Genomic DNA, 11,233 nt, shown 5'->3' with positions numbered 1-11,233 from the left:
AAGTTCCTCGGCAGAGTCTCAAGTCTTTAGGGGAGAATAACATAACTCATTTCCTCAAATTCACTTAAAGTCATTAAAACCTTGCCTTCCTGATTTGAATAATAAAATATGATCTAAGCCAAACTCGAGTCATGTAATCAATTCCTCCTTTCAAAGCCGTTTCCTTTACTTAAACAAAACCAGCTTCAACCCCATGATAAATTCTAAAGCATTTCAAACTACTCAAAAATTGGTTTAGTCTTGCAAAAATTCAGAATTCAAAGAGTACTGAAAACTTTTCCCAAAACATTTTAAAATGAAACTTGTCAATAGACATTCAGGTTCTTTCAAAGTCACTGAAACACCTCTTATTGAAACCCCCAAGTCAAATTCAAAGACATAACCCTTTTCACATTTAAAACAGCTTTAAAACATAAGTTCCATCTAAATAACTTGCTACCAAAATAGATACAATACTTTTCTTAAGAAACAAGACTAAATCCCAATTTCCCATTTAATAATTGGTATGCGAAATTGTGATTACACTTTTCACAACTCCGCATAGCTGACCAGCAAGTGCACTTGGTCATCCAAGTAATACCTTACGAGAGTAAGGGTCGATCCCACGGAGATTGTCGGCTTGAAGCAAGCTATGGTCATCTTGTAAATCTCAGTCAGGTAGATTCAAATGGTTATGAGGTGTTGATAATTAAAAGATAAATAAAAAAGAAAATAAAATACAGTTACTTATGTAGTTCCTTGGTGGGAATTTCAGATAAGCATTTGGAGATGCTTTGTTGCCTCTGAACCTCTGCTTTCCTATTGTCCTCAATGGCAAGCTATATGTTAGTGGATCACCGTTGTCAATGGCTACCATCCGTCCTCTCAGTGAAAACATGTCCTCTACTATTTCCCGCATGGCTAATCAGTTGTCGGTTCTTGATTGTGTCAGAATAGAATACATTTATTCTTTTGCACACTGTCACTGCGCCCAACAGTCACGAGTTTAAAGATTGTCACAGTCATCCCATCCTAGATTCTACTCGGAATACCACAGATAAGGTTTAGATTTTCTGGATATCAAGAATGCTGCCAATTGGTTCTAGCATATACCACGAAGGTTCTAACGTCATGGATTCGAATGCTCTGTTGTCAGGAGAGGTGATTCAGATCCATGGGTCAGAGACCAAAGAGAGTATACTCCAGCTGTTGTCCAATGACTACGTTGAACATCATGTAGACCGCTTTGTGGTTGTCAGGCAAGCGGATCTTGGCTAAGCGAGTAACGAAGATTGGGTGATTGTCACGGGTCACCCCTTCATTCTGACTTAACTGAATTGAGTGCGAGAGTATATCTTGGAGGAGAAGTAGGCATGAATTGAATGGAAAAAACAATAATACTTACATTAATACTCGAGGAACAGCAGAGCTCCTTACCTTAATCTGTGAGGTGTAGAAACCCCACCGTTGGAAAATACATAAGAATAAAGTCTAGGCATGGCCGAATGGCCAGCCTCCTAAATGGCATAATACAATCGAAATAGGGTTCAAAGACCTGATCTAAGGATTGAAGAATGGTCTAAAGATGTGAATACAATAGCAAAAAGTGCTATTTATACTAAACTAGTAAACTAGGTTAACAGAAAATGAGTAGATAGTGCAGAAATCCACCTCCGGGGCCCACTTGGTGTGTGTTTGGGTTGAGCATTGAAGATTTCATGTGCATAGGCTCTTCTAGGAGTTTGAACGCCAGTTTTGGTGCCAGTTTGGGCGTTTAACTCCAGCTTTGGTGCCAGTTCTAGCGTTTTATGCCAGAAAAGGGTCTCTAGTGGGCATTTGGACGCCGGTTTGGGCCATCAAATCTCGGGCAAAGTATAGACTATTATATATTTCTGGAAAGCCCAAGATGTCTACTTTCCTACACAATTGAGAGCGCGCCAATTGGGCTTCTGTAGCTCGAGAAAATCCACTTCAAGTGTAGGGAGGTCAGAATCCAACAGCATATGCAGTCCTTTCTCAACCTCTGAATCAGATTTTTGCTCAGGTCCCTCAATTTCAGCCAGAAAATACTTGAAATCATAGAAAAATACACAAACTTATCGTAAAGTCCAGAAATGTGATTTTTGCATAAAAACTAATAAAAATATAATAAAAAGTAACTAAAACATACTAGAAACTACCTAAAAATAATGCCAAAAAGTGTATAAATTATCCATTCATCACAACACCAAACTTAAATTGTTGCTTGTCCCCAAGCAACTGAAAAGAAAATATGATAAAAAGAAGAGAATATACAATAAATTCCAAAACATCAATGAAACTTAGTTCTAATTAGATGAGCGGGGCTAGTAGCTTTTTGCTTCTGAACAGTTTTGGCATCTCACTTTATCCTTTGAAGTTCAGAATGGTTGGCATCTGTAGGAACTCAGAATTCAGATAGTGTTATTGATTCTCATAGTTCAGTATGATAATTCTTGAACACAGCTACTTATGAGTCTTGGCCGTGACCCTAAGCATCTTGTTTTTCAGTATTACCATTGGATACATAAATGCCACAGACACATAACTGGGTGAACCTTTTCAGATTGTGACTCAGCTTTGCTAGAGTCCCCAGTTAGAGGTGTCCAGAGTTCTTAAGCACACTCTTTTGCTTTGGATCACGACTTTAACCACTCAGTCTCAAGCTTTTCACTTGGACCTTCATGACACAAGTACATGGTTAGGGACAACTTGATTTAGCCGCTTAGGCCAGGATTTTATTTCTTTGGGCCCTCCTATCCATTAATGCTTAAAGCCTTGGATCCTTTTTACCCTTGCCTTTTGGTTTAAAGGGCTATTGGCTTTTTCTGCTTGCTTTTTCTTTTTCTTTTTTTTATTTCTTTATTTTTTTTGCCATTTTTTTCGCAAGCTTTTTCCTTTTCACTGCTTTTTCTTGCTTCATGAATCAATTTTATGATTTTTCAGATTATCAATAATATTTCTCTTTGTTTATCATTCTTTCAAGAGACAACAATTTTAACATTCATAAACTTCACTATAAAAAATATGCATTGTTCAAGCATTCATTCAGAAAACAAAAAGTATTGCCACCACATCAAAATAATTAAACTAATTTCAAGATAGAATTCAAAATTCATGTACTTCTTGTTCTTTTGCAATTAGAAACATTTTTCATTTAAGAAAGGTGAAGGATTTGTGGGACATTCATAGCTTCAAGGCATAGACACTAGACACTAATGATAATGTAATAAAGACACAAACATAGACAAACATAAAGCATAAAAATCTAAAAACAGAAAGATAAGAGCAAGGAAATTAAAAAATGGGTCCACCTCAGTGATGGCGGCTAGTTCTCCTTCATGAAGATCCTATGGAGTGTTTGAGCTCCTCAATGTCTCTTACCTACCTTTGTTGCTCTTCCCTCATGGCTCTTTGGTCTTCTCTAATTTCATGAAGGATAATGGAGTGCTCTTGGTGCTCCACCCTTAGTTGCTCCATGGTGGAACTCAAATCCCTTAAAGAGGTGTTGAGTTGTTCCCAATAGTTGTGTGGAGAAAAAAGCATCCGTTGAGGCATCTCAGGGATTTCTTGATGAGGGACTTCCTCATGTGCTTGTTGAGGTCCATGAGTGGGCATTCTTGTTTGCTCCATCCTCTTTTTAGTGAAGGGCTTGTCTTCTTCAATGAGGATGTCTTCCTCTATGACAATTTCGGCTAAATTGCATAGGTGACAGATGAGATGAGGAAAGGCTAACCTTGCCAAAGTGGAGGGCTTGTCAGCCACCTTGTATAGTTCTAGAGGTATGAACTCATGAACTTCCACTTCCTCTCCAATCATGATACTATGGATCATGATAGCCTGATCTACAGTTACTTCGGATCAGTTGCTAGTAGGAATGATAGAGCGTTGGATGAACTCCAACCATCCTCTAGCCATGGGTTTGAGGTCAAGCCTTTTTAGTTGAACCGGCTTGCCTTTGGAGTCTCTCTTCCATTGGACTTCATCCACACAGATGTCCATGAGGACTTGGTCCAACCTTTGATCAAACTTGACTCTTCTAGTGAAAGGATGAAGATCTCCTTGCATCATTGGCAAGTTGAATGCCAACCTCGCATTTTTCGAACTGAAATCTAAGTATTTCTCCCGAACCATTGTGAGCCAATTCCTTCGGTTTGGGTTCATACTTTGAACATGGTTTCTAGTGATTCATGCATTAGCATAGAACTCTTGAACCATTAAGATTCTGACTTGTTGGATGGGGTTGGTGAGAGCTTCCCAACCTCTTCTCCTAATCTCATGTCGGATCTCCGGATATTCACCCTTTTGAGCTTGAAGGGGACCTCGGGGATCACCTTCTTCTTGGCCACAATTTTATAGAAGTGGTCTTGATGGACCTTTGAGATGAATCTTTCCATCTCCCATGACTCGGAGGTGGAAGCAATTGCCTTCCCTTTCCTCTTCCTTGAGGTTTTTCTAGACTTATGTGCCATTAGTGGTTATGGAAAATTAAAAAACAAGGCTTTTTCCACACCAAACTTAAGAGGTTTGCTCGTCCTCGAGCAAAAGAAGAAAGAAGAGAGTAAAAGAAGAAGAAAAATGGGAGATTGAGGCGTGAGAGGGTTTCGGCCAAGGGGGGAAAGAATTGTTTGTGATGTGTGAAAATGAAGGAGTAAGGAGGGGTATTTATAGGGTAGGAGAGGGAGTTAGTTCGTGTGAGAGGGGTGGGTTTGGGAGGCAAATGGTTTGAATTTGAGTGGGTGGGGGTTGGTAGGTTGTATGATGGGTTTTTGGGAATTAGGGGATGGATGTGAGTGGTGAAGAGAAATATAGAGAAGAGGGTAAGATTTGATAGGTGAGTGGTGTTTTGGGTAGAGTGTTCTAGAGAGGTGTGAAGAGGAGAGAGAGTGAGGTGGGGTAGGTAGAGATCCTGTGGGGTCCACAGATCTTGAGGTGTCAAGGATTTCTCATTCCTGCACCTTTCTAGCGTTCAAACGCCCTCTGTGTGGCATTTCTGGCGTTAAACGCCAGTCTGCTGCCCTTTTCTGGCGTTTAAATGCCAAACTGTTGCCCTTTTTGGCGTTTAAATGCCAGTCTACTTGCCAGTTCTGGCGTTTAACGCCCAGAATGGTGCTAAGCTGGGCATTTAAACTCCCATTTTTCTACCTTTACTGGCGTTTAAATGCCAATTTCCCTGCCACCTCTGGCGTTTAACGCCTAGAATGGTGCCAGGCTGGGTGCTAAACGCCCATTTTGGTATACTTACTGGCGTTTAAATGCCAGTAAGCTCGTCCTCCACGGTGTGCTCTTTTTTACGCTGTTTTTGATTTTGCTTTAATTTTTGTAGTTGTTTTCGTGACTTCACATGATCATCAACCTAAAGAAAATATATAATAATAATGGAAAATAAAATGAAAGAGTAGTTAATATAGATAAATAAAATTGGGTTGCCTCCGAATAAGCGCTTCTTTAATGTCAATAGCTTGACAGGACAGGAAGCTCTTACAGAGCTTCACAGATGCTCAGAGCATGATTGTGGCCTCCCAACACCAAACTTAGAGTTTGAATGTGGGGGCTTTGCTTGACTCTGCATGGAGAGAATTGGATGAAGCTTTTCATGCTTCTTCTCCATGTTTACAAAGGAAAATCCTTGAGCTTTAAACACAAGGTAGTCCTCATTCACTTGAAGGACTAACTTTCCTCTGTCTACATCAATCACAGCTTTTACTGTGGCTAGGAAGGATCTTCCAAGGATGATGGATTCATCCTCATCCTTCCCAGTGTCGAGGATTATGAAGTCAGCAGGGATGTAAAGGCCTTCAACCTTTACCAAGACGTCCTCTACAAGTCCATAAGCCTGTTTCTTTGATTTGTCTGCCATCTCTAGTGAGATTTATGTAGCTTGTACCTCAAAGATCCCTAATTTCTCCATTACAGAGAGTGGCATGAGGTTGATGCTTGACCCCAGGTCACACAGAGCCTTCTCAAAGGTCATCGTGCCTATGTTGCAAGGTATTAAGAACCTTCCGGGATCCGGTTTCTTTTGAGGTATCTTCAGCTGAACCAATGTATTTAGTTTATTGATGAGCAATGAAGGTTCATCCTCCCAAGTCTCATTACCAAATAATTTGGCATTCAGCTTTATGATTGCTCCTAGATACTGAGCAACTTGCTCTTCAGTAATAACTTCATCTTCTTCAAAGGAAGAATACTCATCAGAGCTCATGAATGGTAATAGGAAGTTCAGTGGAATCTCTATGGTCTCTAGATGAGCCTCAGACTCCTTTTGTTCCTCAATAGGGAACTCCTTGTTGGTCAATGGACGTCCCATGAGGTCTTTTTCACTGGGAATCACTGCCTTTCCCTCCTCTACAGGTTCGGCCATATTGGACGTGTAGATGGCCTTGCACTCTCTTTTTGGATTCTCTTCTGTATTGCTTGGGAGAGTACTAGGAGGGGTTTCAGTAACTCTTTTACTCAGCTAACCCACTTGTGCCTCCAAATTTCTGATGGAGGCCGTGCCTCAATCATGAAATTGAAAGTGGCCTTAGATAGATCAGAGACTATGTTTGCTAAGCCAGAGAGGCTCTGCTCAGAATTCTCTGTCTGTTACTGAGAGGATGATGGAAAAAGTTTGCTATTGCTAAACCTATTTCTCCCACCATCATTGTTGTTGAAGCCTTGTTGAGGCTTCTGTTGATCCTTCCTTGAGAAATTTGGATGATTCCTCCATGAAGGATTATAGGTGTTTCCATAGGGTTCTCCCATGTAATTCACCTCTTCCATTGCAGGATTCTCAGGGTCATAAGCTTCTCCTTTAGAGGAGGCTTCTTTAACACTGCCGGATGCAGCTTGCAATCCAATCAAATCCTGAGAATTCATATTGACTTGTTGAGTCAATATTTTGTTCTGAGCCAATATGGCATTCAGAGTATCAATCTCAAGAACTCCTTTCTTCTGAGTCACCCTATTATTCACAGGATTCCTTTCAAAAGTGTACATGAACTGGTTATTTGCAACCATATCAATGAGTTCCTGGGCTTCTGCAGGTGTTTTCAGATGAAGGGATCCACCAGCAGAATGATCCAATGACATCTTTGACAATTCAGACAAACCATCATAGAATATACATATGATGCTCCATTCTGGAAACATGTCAGAAGGACACCTTTTGGTTAATTTCTTGTATCTTTCCCAAGCTTCATAGAGGGATTCACCTTCCTTCTGTCTAAAGGTTTGGACGTCCACTCTGAGCTCACTCATCTTTTGAGGTGGAAAGAATTTGGTCAAGAAAGCATTGACCAGCTTGTCCCAAGAGTTCAGGCTTTTTCTAGGTTGTGAGTCCAACCATGTCCTAGCTCTGTCTCTTACAGCAAAGGGGAAAAGTATAAGTCTGTAGACCTCGGGATCAACCTCATTGGTCTTAACAGTATCATAGATCTACAAGAATTCAGATAAGAACTGATGAGGATCTTTTGAGGAAAGTCTATGAAACTTGCAGTTCTGCTTCATTAGAGAAACTAATTGAGGCTTAAGCTCAAAGTTGTTTGTTCCAATGGCAGGAATTGAGATGCTTCTTCCATAGAAGATGGAAGTTGGTGCAGCATAGTCACCAAGCATCTTCCTTGCATCTCTGGCATTGTTGTTATTTTTAGCTGCCATGTCTTCTTCTTTTTCAAAAATTTCTATCAAGTCCTCTCCAGAGAGTTATGATTTAGCTTCTCTTAGCTTCCTCTTCAGAGTCCTTTCAGGTTCAGGATCGGCTTCAACAAGAATATCTTTATCCTTGTTCCTGCTCATGCGAAAAAGAAGAGAACAGAAAAGAAGAGGATTCCTCTAGGTCACTAAGAAACCACTATTTCATAGTTTATCTTGTGCTCAATTGAGTGGTTTTTATCAACTCTTTACCCACTTATTCATACTATTTGCATGGTTTTACTTTTTCCTTCCTGATTTTGTGCTATGATTGAAAACATGTTTCTTTGGTCTTAATTTTTCTATGTTTAATCCTCTTTTATTACCATTTGATGCCTTGATATGTGTGTTAAGTGTTTTCAGAGATTATAGGACAGGAATGGCTTAGAGGATGGAAAGAAAGCATGCAAAAGTGGAAGGAATACAAGAAATTGGAGGAACTAAAAAGCTGTCAGCCCTGATCTCTTTGCACTCAAACAGTCATAACTTGAGCAACAGAGGTTCAAATGAGACGGTTTTAGTTGCGTTGGAAAGCTAACATCCGGGGCTTCGAAATGATATATAATTCGCTATAGTGGCCGTACAGAAAAACGACGCGCACGCGTGAAGAACGGAGACGCGTCATTTTGCAGAAAAATCAGCGACCTGCACGTGGAAAAATTCGCCCCCAGCGAATTCTGGGCTGTTTCTGGCCCAGTTCTCAGCCCATAAATCACAGATTAGAGGCTACAAAGTGGGGAATGTATCCATTCAACTTAGACAACAATTCAAACAACATTCATAATTCACAATTTTAGGTTTTAGATGTAGTTTTTAGAGAGAGAGGTTCTCTCCTCTCTCTTAGGTTTTAGGATTTAGGATTTCTTTTAGAATTAGGATTTCTACTTCTCAATTTCCAGGTTCAATGTTCCTTTTATTTATTTTCCCAATTTAATTTATGAACTTTGCCATGTTAGATTTGATTTCTTTTAATTTGAGGTATTTCAGATATATGATTTTTATTTAGCTTTCTATATTCTTGGCTTTGGTTGAGTAATTAGAGACTCTTGAGTTATCAAACTCTGTTGTTGATTGATAATTGGAAGTTGCTAATTGACTTGAATTCTACAAACTCTAGTCCTTCTTTGGGAATTGACTAGGACTTGAGGATTCATATTGATTTATCCACTTGACTTACCTTCATAGTTAGAGGTTGACTAAGTGGGAGCAACGAGCAATTCTCATCACAATTGATAAGGATAACTAGGATAGGACTTCTAATTTTCTTACCTTACTAAGAGTTTTCTTAGCTATTGATTTATTAATTCCTACAATTTATTTCTCTTGTTTAAACCTTTCAAAAATCCAAAAATACTATTTTCCATAACCAATAATAAAACACACCTCCCTGCAATTTCTTGAGAAGACGACCCGAGGTTTAAATATTTCGGTTATAAATTTTATTAGGTTTGCTTAAGTAACAACCAAAACTTTTGTACGAAAGGATTTTTTGCTGGTTTAGAAGCTATACTTACAACGCGATTACTTTTATGAAATTCTTTACCGATAGAAATCCAATCGTCAGTCACAGTATAGAGATTCCTTTATGTGAGTAGAAGAAGACAAGAAGAGAAGAAAGAGGTAGAGAGAAAATAAAGAGAATTCGAACACAGAGAGGGAGAGAGGGTTCGAATTTTAAGAAGGAGAGAAGTGTTAGTAAATAAATAAATGAATAAAAGGAGATGAGAGAAAGAGGGAATTCGATTATTAAATAAAAGAAAAGGAAAATATTTTTGTTTTTATTTTAAATATTAGTTAGTATTCAAAAATTAAGAAAGGAATAAAATAAAATTAGAGTTTAAAACAATTAGTTAATTAAAAAGATTTTTGAAAAGAGGAAGGTGATTTTCAAAAATGAGAAGTGAAAAAGTAGTTAGGTGGTTTTGAAAAAGATAAGAAATAGTAAGTTTCGAAAAGATAAGAAGTTAGAAAAAGATTTTGAAATTAAAATTTGAAAAGCATATGATTTGAAAAAGATTTGATTGAAAAAGAAATTAAAAAGATTTGATTTTTAAAATTAAAAATTGATGACTTGACTAACAAGAAACTAAAAGATATGATTCTAGAATTTAAAGATTGAACCTTGCTTAACAAGAAAGTAACAAACTTGAAATTTTTTGAATCAAATCCTTAATTGTTAGCAAGGTTTTCGAAAATATGAAATAAAAATAAGAAAAAGATTTTGAAAATCAATTTTCAAAAATTTTCGAAAATATTAAGAAGAAAAATGAAAAAGATTTTATTTTTGAAAAAGATTTGAAAAGATAGGATTTTTTAAATTGAAATTTTGACTTGACTAACAAGAAACCACTAAAATTTAAAAGATCTTTGACTAAGTCAACCCAAAAATTTTGAATTTTATGAGTGAAATAAGGAAAATATATTTTTTATTTTTGAATTTTAATGAGGAAAGAAAAAACAAAAAAAATTGACTCAAAACATAAAAATTTTGGATCAAAACCAATAATGCATGCAGGAACACTTTAAATGTCAAGATGAACACCAAGAACACTTTGAAGATCATGATGAACATCAAGAACATATTTTTGAAAAATTTTTCAGAAAAGAAACACATGCAAGACACCAAACTTAGAAATTTTTAATGCTTAGACACTAACAAATTAAAAATGCATATGAAAAACAAGAAAAGACTCAACAAGAAAATCTCAAGATCAAACAAAGACAATCATCAAGAACAATTTGAAGATCAAGAAGAACATATGCACGAGTTTTCGAAAAATGCTAGAAAAATAAAAACATGCAATCGACACCAAACTTAAAATTTGACTCTAGACACAAACAAGAAACACAAAAATTTTTTTGATTTTATGATTTTATTAAATATATATATTTTTTTGAAAAATTTTCGAAAATCAGAAAAAATATTTTGAAAGATTTTTGAAAAATTTTTGAAAATAGAACAAGAAGAAAATTACCTAATCTAAGCAACAAGATGAATTGTCAGTTGTCCAAGCTCGAACAATCCCCAGCAACGACGCCAAAAACTTGGTATGCGAAATTGTTATCACACTTTTCACAACTCCGCATAGTTGACCAGCAAGTGCACTGGGTCGTCCAAGTAATACCTTACGTGAGTAAGGGTCGATCCCACGGAGATTGTCGACTTGAAACAAGCTATGGTCATCTTGTAAATCTCAGTCAGGCGGATTCAAATGGTTATGAGGTGTTGATAATTAAAAGATAAATAAAACAAAAAATAAAATACAGTTACTTATGTAGTTCCTTGGTGGGAATTTCAGATAAGCATTTGGAGATGCTTTATTGCCTCTGAACCTCTGCTTTCCTGTTGTCCTCATCCAATCATGCATACTCCCTTCATGACAAGCTGTATGTTGGTGGATCACCGTTGTCAATGGCTACCATCCGTCCTCTCAGTGAAAACATGTCCTCTACGGTTTTCTGCATGGCTAATCAGTTGTCGGTTCTCGATCGTGTCGAAATAGAATACATTTATTCTTTTGCACACTGTCACTGCGTCCAACAGTCATGAGTTTGAAGATCA

At 37.6% G+C, this 11,233-nt stretch overlaps 1 non-coding gene across 1 annotated transcript; it reads left to right on the top strand.

Annotated features, from left to right (window-relative positions):
- Positions 1-7,129: 7,129 nt before the first annotated feature.
- On the top strand, positions 7,130-7,233 carry LOC112715533 (small nucleolar RNA R71). The gene has a single exon (XR_003159790.1). It is a non-coding gene; the product is annotated as a small nucleolar RNA R71 (small nucleolar RNA).
- Positions 7,234-11,233: the final 4,000 nt, after the last annotated feature.

This window comes from Arachis hypogaea, chromosome 1, assembly GCF_003086295.3.
Source record: "Arachis hypogaea cultivar Tifrunner chromosome 1, arahy.Tifrunner.gnm2.J5K5, whole genome shotgun sequence".
Lineage (NCBI taxonomy): Eukaryota > Viridiplantae > Streptophyta > Magnoliopsida > Fabales > Fabaceae > Arachis > Arachis hypogaea.
This window is presented reverse-complemented; position numbering and strand designations above follow the sequence as displayed.